Source organism: Bufo gargarizans, chromosome 7, assembly GCF_014858855.1.
Source record: "Bufo gargarizans isolate SCDJY-AF-19 chromosome 7, ASM1485885v1, whole genome shotgun sequence".
In the NCBI taxonomy this organism is placed as follows: domain Eukaryota; kingdom Metazoa; phylum Chordata; class Amphibia; order Anura; family Bufonidae; genus Bufo; species Bufo gargarizans.
In genome coordinates this window covers 188,121,390-188,139,987 of record NC_058086.1, presented here as the reverse complement: position 1 = coordinate 188,139,987, position 18,598 = coordinate 188,121,390, and the positions used below count along the sequence as shown (strand labels likewise).

The 18,598-nt window shown below is 44.9% G+C and overlaps 1 protein-coding gene across 4 annotated transcripts in view; it reads left to right on the top strand.

Annotated features, from left to right (window-relative positions):
* The first annotated feature begins 1,137 nt into the window (after positions 1-1,137).
* LOC122943017 (interferon-induced very large GTPase 1-like) overlaps positions 1,138-18,598 on the top strand; it is a 42,529-nt gene continuing 25,068 nt past the window's right edge. Inside the window, exons 1-2 of one of the 4 annotated variants that reach the window (XM_044300372.1) lie at positions 1,138-1,209; positions 14,846-14,951. The gene's annotated coding sequence lies outside the window, so the exon portion shown is untranslated. Of the gene's footprint in view, positions 1,210-13,955; positions 14,099-14,845; positions 14,952-16,390; positions 16,557-18,598 lie in introns of those variants that run through there. The other 3 variants (XM_044300371.1, XM_044300370.1, XM_044300374.1) reach the window with 3 other exon arrangements.

Below are 18,598 nucleotides of genomic sequence, written 5' to 3'. Positions count from 1 at the left end.
AGACGTGGTACCCAATGGGTTCATCTCTCAGTTGGAGACTCTTGGAAGTTGGGTTATGATATTGTGCCCACAGCGGCTCGCTCTACCGCTTTCACAAGTTATGTGTTGTTATAATTCAATAAAGCTGTGGCCAGTTTAAATCCCACATGGTGTGTCCGCTTGTTCTTTCGGTTGCGCAACAGCTTCAGTAAAATCTAGTAGGACATATAAGTATTGGTTATGGTATTGCCTATATGTGATGCAATTCGGCGGTCATAAAACTCGGACATCTGGTGCAGCTCCTGTGTCCACTCCAACTGGGTCCTGTTCTCCGACCTCCCATTTGGATTCCCCAGACACTGACGCTGCAGACCGGTGGCACTTCTGCCTGCCAGTAACAAAGTTCTTCTGCCTTAGTGCTTCCTCGCAGTCTGCACTGTGGTGGCCGCCTCCGAGGTAATCACGTCAGGCTGGCAGGCGGTACATCCTCATACGCTGGACCAGTCAGCTGCTGGTTGTCGATCTAGGTCTGTATCAATGTGGCTCAAGTATGAACACTCCTCCCTTCCAAATTCCCACCCCCGGTGCAGGCATCCGATCCTTCCGCCGGCACCAAACCAAGGAGGGTGGACGGTAAAAATTATTATGCCCATGTGCAAACCATGTCAGAGAAAATTACCAGCAATTATAATTGCCAGTAAAAATAAAATACCGGCACCGACCTTCTGGATGAAATACTGGTTAGGCCAATGGTTTACTGCCAGGTGGCAACCCTAGTTGTATGCCATGCTGTATTTTCTGCAGTGTGTGTCTGAAGGACTGTGCCCAAAATATGAAGGGTAGAAGAGATCCCTGGTCATTATTCCTGTTTTCCCCTGTGGCTCTGACCCTGTGTAGCTTTTATAAAACTGCATTATGTTTTCTGTTATTACTGTGACTTGTTATTTTGATGTTAATAGTCGACTCTGGGAATTATTTCAGGTTTTCCTCCTGTTTAAGTGCTTGGTATAGGAGTTATTATTATAATGTGCTTGCTCCTGGTTGTGAACAGAGGCCGGAAATCTAAGAGCAATTCCACAGCACAATGCAGCAGTTCAAAGACCAGAAAACTCAGATCGAAAGTGAAACCAGAATCTGTCCTGTATAAATAGGAGACGATTTTCTTTCTATCCCAGAGCTCTGCAGAAGATCACAAACCTCTGCATCCTGCTTGAAGGACTCCGGAGAAAGGTAAGTCACGTTAGGAACTAAAAGGTCATTTGTTCTTTTTTTTCTCTCTCATTTGATCATTTTTTTATTTTTTATTTCTCCTTTTTTGCGCTTCCTTTCTTCTGTTGCTCTTATTTCTCTGTTTATAAAATCCTGGCTGCAGCATTTTATGTTATTGATAAAACATTAAGGGTGTCATTTACTAAGCTGAAATACGCCTAAATTAGGCGTATTTCAGGCGCAGATAGCGGCGCAACAGTTAGTCAGGTCTAACATTGTGGGTGTGGCATGGAAGGGACCGGTAGGCCCATCACATTCACCATTTTCTACGCTTGTTTTTGGCCTAGAAAATCATCTAAATGTAAGATAGCTCGGGAGCTGTCTTACATTTAGAACTGGCGCTGGATGCGCCGAAGTTATGGAGAGGCCGGCGCTTCTTCATAACTTTGGCGGACCCAGATCTCTGTCAGATACACTGCCACCTGCTGGATAACCAGGCATGTTACATGTAATACAATGTTATAAAGGCACAATATCAAAGGACCTGGAATCAAATACAAAGATGACATTTGTTAGCCATTAGAGACAGTAGTAAGGTGTAAGAATGGTAGTGCCCCATCTGGGGTACTACAGATCTTCCCTCCTCATCCTGCACACACAGAGCTGACAGATTAGAGGAGTTCTGCAGAGCATTGCACAAGAACATGTAGGAGGAAGATCCTGTGTGTATCAGCAGTGTCATTGTACAGCTGGGACTTGTAGTCCTACACATACAACATGATGCTGAGTATCGCAAGCAGTCAGACATGTCACTCAGGGCAGCTCTGTTATTCACTACCTTTGCAGAGCAGGGTTTGCAGAGATTTTTGTTATTGCAGGTAAACAGAGGACAGAAGAGAACCAGGGAAATGAGGAAATAGATATTTTTTTTTGCCTAAAACTTGCTTAGATTATGTATATATTGCTGACCATCAGATTTAGTGCTCATGCACACAAACATTTTTTGCGTTCGGTATACGGGCCGTATTTTGATTCTGTATACTGTGTATACTGTGTGCTGTCCGCATCCATTGCTCTGTTCCGTGGCCCCGCAAAAATTATGAGGCATGTCTTATTCTTGTCCGTTTTGCGGTCAAGAATAGGCATTTCTATAATGAGCCTCCCATGTGGATTCCCCAGACACTGGCGCTGCAGATCGGTGGCACTTAGTGATTCCTCGTAGTCTGCACTGCGCTGGCTGCCTCTGAGGTGATCATGTCAGGCTGGCAGGTGGTACATCCTCATACGCTGGACCAGTCAGCTGCTGGTTGTCGATCTGGGTCTGTATCAATGTGGCTCAAGTATGAACACTCCTCCCTTCCAAATTCCCACCCCGGTGCAGGCATCCGATCCTTCCGCCCACTTCCGCCGGGACCACCTCTGTTGTACAGAGAATGGGTCTTTCTCTGTACAACATTGAAATGTATGGGTTCTGGTGAGGTGAAATTCGTTGTTCAGATTGCTTTTAGCATGCATTAGCACTGCATGGTAAACCCTATTTTCTGTTTTCCTATGGAGCCCTGCCACCTCCAGGCCTCCATAGGAACTACAGCTCTAATACGCTGGGTTTATTCAGGGAAACCCAGCGCATCTGAGCTAAGACATAGCTCTCCTGTTCGCCAACCAGGGTAGGAGTTTCTGGCCCTGAAGTGCAGTACTTCTGCGTTTTTAGCCTTCAGATACTGTGGTCACATTTGGCGTTATCTCTGATCGTAGACATTAGCCCTTGTTTGGTAGAACTACCTCTATACATGCTCTTAATAACATTTACACATGATATAAAAACCCTCGGTAACGAAGCCAACTTCAGATCCAAGTTTTAAACTGGTTTTCAAGTTTTAAAATCCGAAGTTTTTCACCAAAGTCTCGCGAAACTACGGTGACCTACACCTCTCCCATACTCCTGGACTTGAGAACAGACATGGTGGTGGAGTCGACATATTCCTGTCCCCACAATGCCAATTCCAGGTCCTCCCCCCAGTTCCATCACTCTAATTCCCTTCTTTTGAGGTCCAGACACTCAGGCTCTTCCATCCCCTTTCCCTCAGAGTATCGGTTGTATAACGTCCCTCTGGCTCACCCACCCAGCTCCTGGAACACTTTGCTGCCTGGCTGTCACACTTCCTGTCCTCAAAATTACCAACCCTTATCTTGAGAGACTTCAATATCCCCATAAACAGCTCCATCTGCCCGTCTGCCTCCCAGCTGCTCTCTCTAACCTCCTCTCTTGGCCTTTCACAACTTTCTAACTCTCAAACACATAAAGATGGGAACACACTTGACCTTGTCTTCTTCTGGCTTTGTTCAATCTCCATCAACTATAATAACTCACTTCTCCCACTCGGACCGCAACATCCTCTCCTTCATTCTCACAAATCCACACCCATCCCAGCACACTACACTCATCATTGTCCACAATCTCTTCCCTCTTCTGCCCTGATCTGGCTGTAAATCACTATAATGACACCCTCAGAAGTATCCTGGATGTAGTAGCACCCCCTACCTTCAGAACCTCCAAACATAGACCAATGCAGCCCTGGCTTACACCGCAAACTCGCTTTCTCCAGCATTGCTCCAGGGGTTCAGAATGCCTATGGAGAAAAACCTCACAAACCAGAAAATATCCTGCATTACAAATTAATTCTAAGAACCTATAACTGCCCTCCACCTCACCAAACCTACTTCTAATATCCTAATCACCCTAATCGTCTGACTGTCTAACAACCCAAGAACTTACACTTTTCACTCCCTCCTGGCCGCCAACTCCACTCTGTGCAATTTAAAATTTTAACTGTTCATTCTCACCCACAAAGCTCTTCACAGTGCTGTGCCCCCCTACATCTCATCCCTCATTTCTATCTACCATCCTACCCATGCTCTATGCTCTGCAAACGTTTAAGACTGACATCCACTGTAATCCGAACCTCTCACTCTCATCTACAAGACTTCTCCCGAGCTGCACCAGTTCTCTGGAACGCCATACCCCAAACAATTAGGTTAAATCACAATATGTGGTTTTACATGCTCCCTAAAAACACATCTTTTTAGGGTGACCTTTGACATCTCCTGATCTGACTCCTCTCCATATATAGACCATCTATGATCATTAGTTCCTGAACCTGATCCTCGACCAAACTCTCCACCACACCCATGTACCCAAAAGCACTACACTATTGGCTGGTTACTGGCTCGTACAGCTTTATATCTACTCCCCTATTTTCCCAAGATGGCTGAACCATTCTACAAAAGCAGCACTGTTACCTTTTGTGTCACCCCTTTCTCCTCATAGATTGTAAGCTCTTGCGAGCAGGGCCCTCATTCCTCTTGTTCTAATTATTGACTTGTCTGTTGCTATGTTATTTATGACTGTTTGCACATGAACCCCTGAATTGTAAAGCGCTGCGGAATATGTTGGCGCTATATAAATAAAGATTATTATTATATTACTAGCAGAAGGACCTGTATATTTCATCTATTTCATTTAATGTTTGTGTGTCATTAAAAGATATCGACAGTATCCATTATAACAGTAACATCCACAGTTCCCGCACATTTATTAGTGACCTCCACAGTACCCCGTCTCATTAACAGTGATTTCCAAAATAACCCGCCCCCTTAACAGTGATCTCCAAAGAACTCCGTTCCTTTAAATTGTGACCTCCACAACACCCCGCCCCCTTAACAGTGCCCTCTACAGCAGCTGGCCCCTTAACACTGACCTCCATAGCGGACTGTCCCCTTAACTGTGACCTCCACCGTTCCCTGCCCCCTTAACAGTGACCTCCACAGCATCCCGACCCCTTAACAGTGACCTCCACAGCAGACCGTCCCCTTAACAGTGACCTCCACAGCAGCCGCCCCTTTATTAGGGACCTCGACAGTACCCCGTCTCATTAACAGTGATTTCCACAATAACCCGCCCTCTTAACTGTGATCTCCAAAGAGCTCCGTTCCTTTAAATTGTGACCTCCACAACACCCCGCCCCCTTAACAGTGCCTTCGACAGCAGCTGGCCCCTTAATAGTGACCTCCACAGCAGCAGCCCCTTTATTAGGGACCTCCGCAGTACCCCTCTCCTTAACAGTGATTTCCACAACACTCCATCCCCTAACAGTGACCTCTCAGCAATCTGCCCCTTAACACTGACCTCCATAGTGGACCGTCCCCTTAACTGTGACCTCCACAGCAGCCTGCCCCTAGGGTGGCCAGAGGTCCGGTTGTAGACCGGGCAGTCCGGCTTTCAGACTCTCTGTCCTCCGTCCGGCACAGCTCCTGGACGGACACAGGGATGTCATGTTGAACAGCTCACTCTCAGACAGCAGCACTGTTCTGTCTGAGCATGAGCTGCAGGGAGAAAGTCACCCTCCCTCCCACCCCTGCAGCTGACAGAAGTAGATTTTTACCTTCATTTTTTCAATCCCCGTTGACTGTGGAGTGTTAGGGGCATGGCCTAACCAAGCAGGGGCGTGGCTTAGAGGGGCCTGGGGCGGGGTTTTAAAGTCCATCTTTTGAGGGTGGCCTTAATGGTCACCCTACCTGCCCCCTGAACTATGACCTCCGCAGCACTCTGCTCCCTTAACAGTGTCATCCACAGCGCCCTGCCCCTTTAAAGCTGACCTACAGCAGTGAAGAAAAATGGCTGGGTTGTTATGGAAAATTGGTGTAAAACTGTGTGTATGTGAAGACTAAGGGCCTGCGAGCTTCTATTGGCTGATAAGCGTCATGTGACCAGGCTTCTATTGGCTAATGCATTTTTTGTGAATATCTCAGGAACGATACGTCCTAGAGAGCTGAGACCTGGTCTAAAACCTTTTTCGTGATTGTAAATGCAATAGTGCGGATTCCTTTAGCAAACATACATACACACATACACTCAGCAGCCTGCCCAATTTAACAGTGAGTTCAACAGCACCCTACCCCCTTGACAGTGTCCTCCTCGAGGGCCCGTCCCAAAAGTGACCTCTACAGCAGCCGCCCCTTAACACTAACCATAAGTGACAGTCCCCTTAACTGACCTCCACAATTTCCGGCCCCTTTAACAGAGACCTCCACAGCGACTGCCCCTTTAACAGTGACTGCCACAGTACTTTGCTCCCTTAACAGTGGCCTCCACTGTACCCCGCTCCCATAACAGTGACCTCACAGTACCCCGCTGCCTTAACAGTGACCTCACAGTACCCCGATGCCCCTCTAATAGTGGCCTCCACAGCGCCCTCCTCCCCTTAAGAGTGACCTCCACAGTGCCTGCCCCTTTAAAAGTGACCTTCGCAGCCACCTGCCCCCTTAAAAGTAACATCCACAGCGGCTTCCCGTTTAACAGTGACCTCCAAAGCGGCAGCCCCTTTATTAGTGACCTCCACAGTACCCCGTCTCATCAACAGTGATTTCCACAATAATCCGCCCCCTTAACAGTGACGTCCACAGAACTCCGTTCAATTAAAATGTGACCTCTACAGCAGCCCACCCCTTGACACTTACCTCAATAGCGGACCGTTTCCTTAACTGTGACCTCCACCATTCCCTACCCCCTTAACAGAGACCTCCACAGGGCCTGCCCTTTTAACAGTGACATCCACAGCATCCTCCCCCCTAACACTGACCTCCATAGTGGCCGTCCCTTTATTAATGACCTCCACAGTAATCCATCTCCTTAATAGTGATTTCCAGAACACCCCGCCCCCTTAACAGTGGCCTCTACAGCAATCTGCCCCTTAAAACTGACCTCCATAGTGGACCGTCCCCTTAACTGTGACCCAGCAGCCTGCCCCTAGGGTGGCCAGAGGTCCGTTTTTAGGTCAGACAGTCCGGCTTTCAGACTCCCTGTCTTCCATCCAGCCTGGACGGACACAGGGATGTCCTTTTGAACAGCTCACTCTCAGACAGCAGCACTTCAAAGTCACCCTCCCTCCCACCGCTGCAGCTGACAGAAGTTGATTTTTACCTTAATTTTTTCAATCTCTGTCGGCGAAATGAGAGGGGGCGTGGCCTAATCAGGTCAAGGGTGTGGCTTAGCGGGACCTGGGGGCAGGGTTTCTTAAGTTAGCCACACTACCTGCTCCCTCCACAGCACTCTCCACCCTTAACATCAACTTTAAAGTGAATCTGTCACCAGTAAGGTGCCCAGAGGGGCGTCAATCTTGCAGGAAGGAGCCCAGGCACGCCCTCTGCTAGTGCCAAAGCCTGCCCTCATGCTGGGAGCAGGGAAAAGGGGGGCAGTTAAGCTTAACCATTTGAGGACCAAGAGACGTATTTGTCCCATATTTTTAATTGCCTGTATCGTCTGATTAAGAACTTAAAATACTATTTTTTTTTTGTTTGAGTCAAAATATTAGTTCTTATCAACAAATGGATCTAGATTTTTGCCAGTTATTTCATGAAATGGCTTAGTTACAGCAACTGAAGTGTACGAACTTCAGTTGCTGTAACAAAATTTTTTTAGCTTCTTTTGGCCTTCCATTGAAAGTAATGTAAAAAGTCGCATTTGTCCCGTTTCATAACTCCTCCCCCAAAAATGACACTAGTGTGGAAATGGTTTTATTTATTGTTCAAATACATTCTTAACCCCTTAAGGACCGAGGACGTACCGGTACGCCCTATTTCCCTAGTCCTTAAGGACCGAGGACGTACCGGTACGTCCTGACTTAAAATCGGAATTCCGGCGCCGCGGGGGTTAATCGGAACGGGATTTCGGCTGAAATCATTCAGCCGGCATCCTGTCACAACGCCAGGGGGGGTCATTTGACCCCCCCGTGTCGGCGATCGCAGCAAACCGCAGGTCAATTCAGACCTGCGGTTTGCTGCGCTTTTTGCAGTTTCTGATCCCCGCGGTCCCTGACCGCGGGGATCAGAAACTTCAGAGTGCCTAAAATCAAGATTTCACCTTCCCCCTGCACGATTTGATGGCGGCGGGTGGTGCAGGGGGGGTGTCGAAGGCGGTGAATAATCGTTGGTTTCTAGTGGGTATACCAGGGTGCCAGCACATTGCTGGCACCCTGGTATAAACGGCTGACATCGTTGATGCGATGTCAGCCGTTTAACCCTTTCCATACAGCGGTCCGTACGGACCGCTGTATGGAAAAGGTTAACAGCGCAGGGAGCTCCCTCCCTCTCCGATCGGGGGGCTGCTGTGCCTTTGCAGCCCCCCCGATGGAGAAGGACAGAGCCCCCAGGCAGCCCCCCCGAAGCCCCGTCCTCACCCTTCCCCGTCTGCGAAGTTGTGGCAGACGGGGAAGGTTCCCATGGCAACAGGACGCCTGCTTAGGCGTCCTGCTGTCCATGTTGCTGAACAGATCTATGCTAAAGACATAGATCTCTTCAGTGTAAGTAAAATACAGTACAGTACTATATATTGTACTGTACTGTATTGTACAGACATCAGACCCACTGGATCTTCAAGAACCAAGTGGGTCTGGGTCAAAAAAAATAAAAAAATGTGAAAAAAGTTAAGATAAAAAAAAAACATTTATCACTGAATAAAAATGAAAAAAATAAAATACACTACACATATTGGGTATCGCCGCGTCCGTAACGACCTGATCTATAAAACAGTCATGTTACTTTCCCCGCACGGTGAACGCCATAAAAATAAAAAAATTAAAACTATGAGAAAATTGAAATTTTGCCCACCTTACTTCCCAAAAAAGGTAATAAAAGTGATAAAAAAAGTCGCATGTACGCCAAAATAGAACCAATCAAACCGTCATCTCATCCCGCAAAAAATGAGACCCTACTCAAGATAATCGCCCAAAAACTGAAAAAACTATGGCTCTTAGACTATGGAAACGCTAAAACATGATTTTTTTTTGTTTCAAAAATTAAATCATTGTGTAAAACTTACATAAATAAAAATAAAGTATACATATTAGGTATCGCCGCGTCCGTATCGACCGGCTCTATAAAAATATCACATGACCTAACCCCTCAGGTGAGCACCGTAAAAAAAAAAAAAAAAAAAGGTGTAAAGAAAGCAATTTTTTGCCATCTTACGTCACAAAAAGTGTAATAGCAAGCGATCAAAAAGTCATATGCACCCTAAAATAGTGCCAATCAAACCGTCATCTCATCCCGCAAAAAATTAGATCCTACTCAAGATAATCTCCCAAAAAATGAAAAAACTATGGCTCTTAGACTATGGAGACACTAAACAATTTTTTGGTTTTAAAAATGAAGTTATTGTATAAAACATACAAAAAAAATTGTATACATATTAGGTATCGCCGCGTCCGTGACAACCTGCTCTATAAAATTACCACATGATCAAACCTGTCAGATGAATGTTGTAAATAACAAAAAGAAAACGTGCCAAAAAAGCTATTTCTTGTTACCTTGCCGCACAAAAAGTGTAATATAGAGCAATCAAAAATCATATGTACCCTAAACTAGTACCAACAATGCTGCCACCCTATTCCGTACTTTCTAAAATGGGGTCACTTTTTTGGAGTTTCTACTCCAGGGGTGCATCAGGGGGGCTTCAAATGGGACATGGTGTCAAAAAAACAATTTAGCAAAATCTGCCTTCCAAAAACCGTATGGCATTCCTTTGCTTCTGCACCCTGCCGTGTGCCCGTACAGCAGTTTACGACCACATATGGGGTGTTTCTGTAAACTACAGAATCAGGGCCATAAATAATGAGTTTTGTTTGGCTGTTAACCCTTGCTTTGTAACTGGAAAAAAAATATTAAAATGGAAAATCTGCCCAAAAAGTTAAATTTTGAAATTGTATCTCTATTTTCCATTAAATCTTGTGCAACACCTAAAGGGTTAACGAAGTTTGTAAAATCAGTTTTGAATACCTTGAGGGGTGTAGTTTCTTAGATGGGGTCACTTTTATGGAGTTTCTACTCTAGGGTTGCATCAGGGGGCTTCAAATGGGACATGGTGTCAAAAAAACTGTCCAGCAAAATCTGGCTTCCAAAAACCATACGGCGCACCTTTCACTCTACGCCCCGCTGTGTGGCCGTACAGTAGTTTTTACGGCCACATATGGGGTGTTTCTGTAAACGGCAGAGTCAGGGCAATAAAGATACAGTCTTGTTTGGCTATTAACCCTTGATTTGTTACTGGAAAAAATGGGTTAAAATTGAAAATTAGGCAAAAAAATGAAATTCTCAAATTTCATCCCCATCTGTCAATAACTCTTGTGCAACACCTAAAGGGTTAACGAAGTTTGTAAAATCAGTTTTGAATACCTTGAGGGGTGTAGTTTCTTAGATGGGGTCACTTTTATGGAATTTCTACTCTAGGGGTGCATCAGGGGGCTTCAAATGGGACATGGTGTCAAAATAAATGTCCAGCAAAATCTGGCTTCCAAAAACCATACGGCGCACCTTTCACTCTATGCCCCGCTGTGTGGCCGTACAGTAGTTTACGGACACATATTGGGTGTTTCTGTAAACAGCAGAGTCAGGGCAATAAAGATACAGTCTTGTTTGGCTGTTAACCCTTGCTTTGTTAGTGGAAAAAATGGGTTAAAATGGAAAATTAGGCAAAAAAAATTAAATTCTCAAATTTCATCCCCATTTGCCAATAACTCTTGTGCAACACCTAAAGGGTTAACGGAGTTTGTAAAATCAGTTTTGAATACCTTGAGGGGTGTAGTTTATAGAATGGGGTCATTTTGGGGCGGTTTCTATTATGTAAGCCTCGCAAAGTGACTTCAGAGCTGTAGTGGTCCCTAAAAATTGGGTTTTTGTAAATTTCTGAAAAATTTCAAGATTTGCTTCTAAACTTCTAAGCCTTGTAACATCCCCAAAAAATAAAATATCATTCCCAAAATAATTCAAACATGAAGTAGACATATGGGGAATGTTAAGTCATCACAATTTTTGGGGGTATTACTATGTATTACAGAAGTAGAGAAACTGAAACTTTGAAATTTGCTAATTTTTCCAAATTTTTGGTAAATTAGGTATTTTATTATGCAAAAAAATTATTTTTTTTGACTTCATTTTACCAGTGTCATGAAGTACAATATGTGACGAAAAAACAATCTCAGAATGGCCTGGATAAGTCAAAGTGTTTTAAAGTTATCAGCACTTAAAGTGACACTGGTCAGATTTGCAAAAAATGGCCTGGTCATTAAGGTGAAAATGAGCCTGGTCCTTAAGGGGTTAAATGGAAAAAAATATAATTATTTTTATATTGATGACGGTAATCTTATGGTCCTCAAAGGGTTAAATGTGATGTAGGAGGGGTGGGTGGACACATTGTGGCAGGAGGTGTGCTTGGGCTCCTTCCTGAAAGAATGACGCCCCTCTGGGCACCTTACTGGCTCATTTACATACCAAATAAACAGGATTTTCAGAAGATAGAAAACTTGTATTGCTGAAACAAAGGCACTTGTGGAAATAAGGTACTAAGTGCTATTAGGCCATGGCTTTACTTCAATAGCGATTATCCTGGTGACAGATTTCCTTTAAAGCTGACCTACAGCAGTGAAGAAAAATGGCTGGGTTGTTATGGAAAATTGGTGTAAAACTGTGTGTATGTGGAGACTAAGGGCCTGCGAGCTTCTATTGGCTGATAAGGGTCATGTGACCAGGCTTCTATTGGCTAATGCATTTTTTTGTGAATATCTCAGGAACGTTACGTGCTAGAGAGCTGAGGCCCAGTCTAAAACCTTCCCGGACACCTGATGTACCTGTGTACAAAATTTTGTGATTGTAAATGCGACGATGCAGATTCCTTTTGCGGACATACATACACACATACATACAATCAGCTGTATATATTAGACAACAAATTTCCCTCGCTGGAGCCCATACATTTGAATGCTATATGGATCCAAACCTCGCTTTGCTCAACGCTAGTCGTAAACAATTGATACGAGCAGTGTATAATGTGATGGAACAATGAATCAAGCCAGCAAAGGAAGCAATATGGACAAGCACAATACATTAGTAAGCGCCTTGTATTAACTTTCTCTACATGATAAACGTCATTTGCCAAAGTGAGACGACCCCTTTAATGTAATTCAGGGCTCCTGTGTGCTCCATTTGTTCTAAGAAAATGCACCCTAGATACATGTATGTTATTGCAAACGCTACATAAGTTTTGTGCATTTTTTTTGGTGCACTAAAAATGTAGCACAGCCACGACGTGTGTAGCACCCTTACTGCGCAGCTATTAACAATGAAGACCACATAAACAACGCGGTTATAATTAGTTGATATTTGGCAGCTCTGTCTTCTTTGATTCCAGATGGCTTCATCTCAACGACACCTTGCATAGCATATGGTCATACATTTAGAATTTTTAGGGTTATTACACACTAAGAGTCCATTAACACATCCGTGTGTGTTTTGCGGATCCGTGGACACCGGCAATGTGCGTTTCGCATTTTGCAGACCGCACATCGCAGGCACTAATAGAATGTGCCTATTCTTGTCCGCAATTGCAGACAAGAATAGGGCATGTTCTATTTTTTTCGGGAACGGAAATGTGGACCAAGAAGTGCAGGTCCGCATTTCCGGATCGGGGCCCCATAGAAATGAAAGGGTCCGCAATTCTGTTCCGCAAAATGCGGAACAGAATTGCGGACGTGTGAATGGACCCTAAGGAGGATATTTATCAAAGAATGGCTTTTTACCCTAGACTATTATTCCCTCTGTGCTGGAGGAGAAAGTGTCTAATTATTGATGAGACGCAGGCCTAGTCAGAAATAAGGCGCACCTCCGGCAGTCTGTGTGCCTGGTGTAAAAACAAATCCAGCCCCTGACTGAAATAGTTTTTACTTCTTTTTTGCACCAGGTGTAAATGTTATTAAAAACATGTACGGAGGAAGTTGTTCAGCTCTTCCATTATGCAAATGTTCACTAGTACTCAGTAACACCGGGGGGTGGTGAATACAGCAATTCTAGTTTTATGGTCCAATGCATCTGCTCTTTCACACTTGCGTATTTCTTTTCCGGCATATAGTTCCGTCGTCGGGGGCTCTATGCCGGAAAAATCCTGATCAGGTTTATCCCAATGCATTCTGAATGGAGAGAAATCTTTTCAGGATGCATCAGGATGTCTTCAGTTCAGGACCGGAACGTTTTTTTGGCCGGAGAAAATACCGCAGCATGCTTCGCTTTTTGCCAAAAATCCTGAACACTTGCCGCAAGGCCGGATCCGGAATTAATGCCCATTGAAAGGCATTAATCCGGATCCGTCCTTAAGCTAAACGTCGTTTCGGCGCATTACCGGATCCGACATTTAGCTTTTTCTGAATGGTTACCATGGCTGCCGGGACACTAAAGTCCTGTTTGCCATGGTAAAGAGTAGTGGGGAGCGGGGGAGCAGCATACTTACCATCCGTGCGGCTCCCGGGGCGCTTCAGAGTGACATCAGGGCGCCCCACGCGCATGAATGACGTGATCGCATGGATCACGTCATCCATGCGCATGGGGCGCTCTGACGTCACTCTGGAGCGCCCCGGGAGCCGCGCAGGACTGTAAGTATACTGCTCCCCGCTCCCCACTACTACTATGGCAACCAGGACTTTAATAGCGTCCTGGCTGCCATAGTAACACTGAACGCATTTTGAAGACGGATCCGTCTTCAAATGCTTTCAGTTCACTTGCGGTGTTACAGATCCGGCGGGCACTTCCGGCATCCTAACAACGCAAGTGTGAAAGAGGCCTTATAGAGCGAAAAATACAGCATGTTCAAAAATGATGTACCATATTTGCCTTTTCTGAAAGGTGATTAAAAACAAATTTTTGACTGACCCTCGTATTTCCTATAGACTTCCATGTAACATCTGCAGTTCTGCAAAAATGCCAAAAAGGCAAGTATTTTAGACAAGTACTATATAATTTGCAATAATATAATATCATAGTAAATGGGCTGAAGAATGGATATGCGCAAAGAACTTCTAATTTTCATATAGTAAGTATAGCAGTGATGCAGATTACATTTATTCATGTTTTCAGTGTTTGCATGGGTCTTTGTGCATAAAGCAGTGTGCTGCTACGTGTAGTTCTTAAAGGTTTAAAGTTGGCCATACACATGGTAACCGAACAACTATTCTTCCTGGCTCCACTTTGAACATGGTCACGTGGTCAGCTTAAAGGGGTTTTCCAATTTGCATCAACATCCTTTAAAATAATTTATGAAGATAGCTGTAATTTTGTAATGTATTTCATTTACATTTTACCTATTGCTCCTATCTTCAGTTCTGGTCTGTGGTCACATGACCACGTCCATGTAACTCTTTCTTGTGATGTCCATGGGCGTGTCAAAGGAGCAACAGGGGCAGTGATAGGGGAGTGTCTATGTAACTAGCTAAGGGAGGAGCTATAAACTAGCTGGGCGTTGTTAGGGGCGGTGCCGGAGCTGTGGCAGAGAAAGGAGAAGTGCATCATGGGTTTGGTTGGATACAGGAACAGGAAGTGCTACAGACAGGATAGAAACAAACCAGAGGGATTGGGTCAGGAAAGTCCAAACTGAAAATTAAAGTCGGGAGAAGATGTATATGAGCAACTACATGAGCATGTAGTAATCCCAGTTAACCCCATTAAGGTAAAGTGCATCTGTTGAATTGCAAATAAGCATTCTGTGCATTGTAGGACTGAAGTACATGAAAATGTAACCAGATTTTAACCTTAAAAAAATGTACACTTTTTTTTTTAACAGATGCTGATTGTAACGACTTAAAAAATAATCCTGCTGGAAACCAAATCTTTCTCTGCTGCATTGGCGTCATCTACTTGCCGCCCTGGTATTACAGACTTTACTTACAGTAAGTAAATAGGTTACTACTTACTACTTCTTCATTACTTTTTGCAGCTAAAAGATTTATGGCACATCGCATGGTTGGTCATTGACTATGGAACCTCTGAAAGACGCTGAGTAGAAATAGGACCGGTATTGACCATTCCAATTATTTTGAGGACAACTTGAAAGAGAATCAGGCTCTGCTTAGCAGTCAGGTCCGGTCTGCCATTTTAGCTACTGTATTGTGACTTTGTATGAACCTTTTACAATATACTCTTCTTTTTAGGAATTGTTATGGATCAAGATGAGTAGAAATATCTGATCCGATTCTTCAGGGAGAAGAAGGAATTCATTCCAGTGTATGTCTAATAAAAGACTTCATTGGACATGTATTAACAACATGTTTCAAGGGTGAATTTCCCTCTTCCTGAGATCACTGTACAACGTTTTTTCTCCTTCTTTGGAGTATTGTTGGCAGAAGGCCTAGAACATAGGAATATGACGTCCACCCCAATCCTGTTTGGATATAGGACATATACGTAACATATGGCCAGAGGGGATAGTATCGTTGTTGATGTGGGAATGGAAAACCTAAAACATCTTTTTGATATTTGTACAAAAATTAGTAACAGTAAATAGGATGGCACTACTATGACCCCTCGATATGGTAATGTTTGCGTGGGTCAGCTCGAGTCCCGGGTCCATATATCCTCTTCAGCGGTGCTCAGCCCCAAATAGAAGTGTAAAGGGGGAATATTAATCACCAATATTATGCGAATATCAATAATTAATATTCCTAAATAGGAGGAGCCGTCTATTGATGACTCCGCCTATTTGTACCTTTATATAATAATAACACAATACCTTCGCTATGCTTCACACTAATCGCTACACTAGCTGCATGCGCCTTACTGTACTAACTATCGCCAATAACTACACGTTACACAGATAGGTACAAGTAACACAGTATTTATTACTACAATACACTACGCACACAATACACTAACAATACAGCACTAAATATACAGTACTCAGCTACACTACACGTTCCCAAATTCCACCCACAAACTAACTATACAATACACACATACAAGTAATATTAACAATAACCCACCCGTCTGCACTGTCCCTACGGGGTACAAGGGGGTTTAACACAACAGTGGCACTGCAGGGGTTAATACCTGCAGGCCAAGGAATACAGGGTTAAAAAGGGTTGTTTGCAGAGCAGAGGCATGCTCTACAGAACCAGGGGATGCAGGGGTTAACCAGGGGATGCAGGGGTTAACCAGGGGGTGCAGGGGTTAACCAGGGGTATCAGGGACACAGCAGGGGAACCAGGGGTTATCAGAGGGTTAATCAGGGGATCAGGGGTGTAGGAGAAGGGTTGTGTGGTGGAGGGTCAGGGGTTAACCAGGGGATGCAGGAAGGGGGCGATTCAGGGGTTAACCAGGGGACTTAGGGGTTCTGTGCACAGGGCAGCAGGACAGGGGTTAACCAGGAAGTGATACTTAGCCAGCCTGCATTCCAGAGGGGGGGCCGATTGCTCCGTACAGCCTGTGTGTCAGAGCGCAGTTCAGCTCCTTGCTGCCTGCGTCCTCTTCCTTCCTGGAGGTGACTTCTTCTGAGAGGGGTAGGTGTCAGGGCTCCCATTCCTGCCTGGGGGGTCCCGATCCTCCTTGAGCGCAGGATGCGCTCCTTCTAGGTGGGGGGGGGGGGGGTCCGGTCCTCTCTGCTCTGAGCGCAGGACGCGCTCTCCTCCATGTGGGGGCCCTGACGTCACTGCGCCGGCCAGCACATCGGGGACGCGCTGCAGACAGGCGGGAGATGCCTTTGATCTCCCGCCTGCTGCACCTAGCATTCCGGACAGTGCGATAGTAATCGCACTGTCGGAATGCGCATACTAGGAGGAGGGGAGGCTTCTCCCCTTCTTCTATCATGTGTAATTATCTCCAGCGGCGCTGGAGATAATTACAACAAAGGGCTCAGATTCTGTTGAATCCGAGCTCTTTGTATCCATCAGGATGACCGGACCCTTGTCCAGTCATTCTGATGCAATTAGCCAGATTGCATTGGTGTGAATGCTTGGGGCACATTCACACCGATGCACCTGGTTTCAGGTGTAGGAGGGGGGAATATGCATATAATATACATGTGTATAGATGCTTGGGGCACATCCATACACATGTATACATTAATCATATCTTCTAAGGGGAATTATAGAAGGGGACGCAGTCATATATATAAGGGGGGCACAGATAAGGGGGCACAAGCCCCTACATATAAGGGGGCACATATTTCCCACAGGGGCCACCATGAGCCCCTGGGGATCACCATGGGCAGACGTGCGCAGATGCTGGGCACATCTGCGCACATCATCCCATGGTGCGTTGGTTAATGTATGCATATATACCATACATACCCGCACGTGTTTGCAGGCATGCATGGATATATATGCATACGTCTCAACCCTTCCTCAACAAGAAGCATGGTCATATAGGCCACAAAAAGAAACAGAAAAAAGGCAGCACTCACCACATAACACGGAATCTTCTTTTATAAATCCAGGCGGGTTACATGCATTTGTGTAGCAGGGAGGGCGGACAAGCGTACCTCACCACAGAGAGCTTTTGGCGACAGCCATTTTGCGCCAGATCGCACTTTCTCAGGCCACTGACGTCAGGATGCTTGTACGTCCTACCCTTTATATGATTGATACACCCAAAGAGTCTGCGTGAAAGTGAACCGACTATAAAAAACAATATGGAGACATAGCACAACAATTAAAACAACAACAATACTCTTTACAGAAATACACTTTCATTTAATCCTAACGGACCCGAGCATCGGAACGCATGATGCGTTTGGCTTCTCTTCTCAACAAGGTGCGATGCCTATCACCCCCCCTGTGGTTGTCAAGGAATTATCTCCAATCCAGCAAAACTTAGTACTTTGGGGTTGCCTCCGTGCATAGACCTAATATGTTCTATTAAACGGGGGCACCCCTTCCCTGTGCTAATGGAATTAAAGTGTCCTCTAAACCTATCGCATAGACTCCTGATTGTCTCCCCTATACGCTTTCACCAGAATTAACTGCAGAAATGCACTGAGAATATATTTTGTACTGGAATATGACCCTATACGCTTTGACCAGAGTGAAGTGTGTATGTATTTTTCATGTAGTACTGAAATACGCCCCTATATGCTTTCACCAGAAAGAAATGCAGAAGTGAAATACGTATATATTTTTCTTGTAGTACTGATATAAGATACTAAAGATACTAAGATATAAGCCACTAAAGGCTTTTCAACATAACACTTGCAGTCCAATAACAAAAAGCTGGAATGACAGAGCTGTCTAATGGCTATTTGGATCCCCAAATAATCGTTCCCTGCACTTGTAAATCACTTTCCTATCAATGTCCCTAGCGCCTTCTGATGTCTCTCCCTGCACTAAGATGCTGTGAAATTATTCCGCCCTATCCTTCCCTGCACTTATAAATCCTTTTTTAAGTTTTTTTTTTCCACAAAGTGGTTTTTCCAATTGCTGTCCCTAGCACCTTCACTTTTCTGCCGCTTTATGCTAATTACTACTATCTTCGCACAAGGGAGGAGACATCAGCTTCTGTCCCTGGGCAATTCCTTCTCCCTGTGACGTTCTGCGCTGTGATTAGA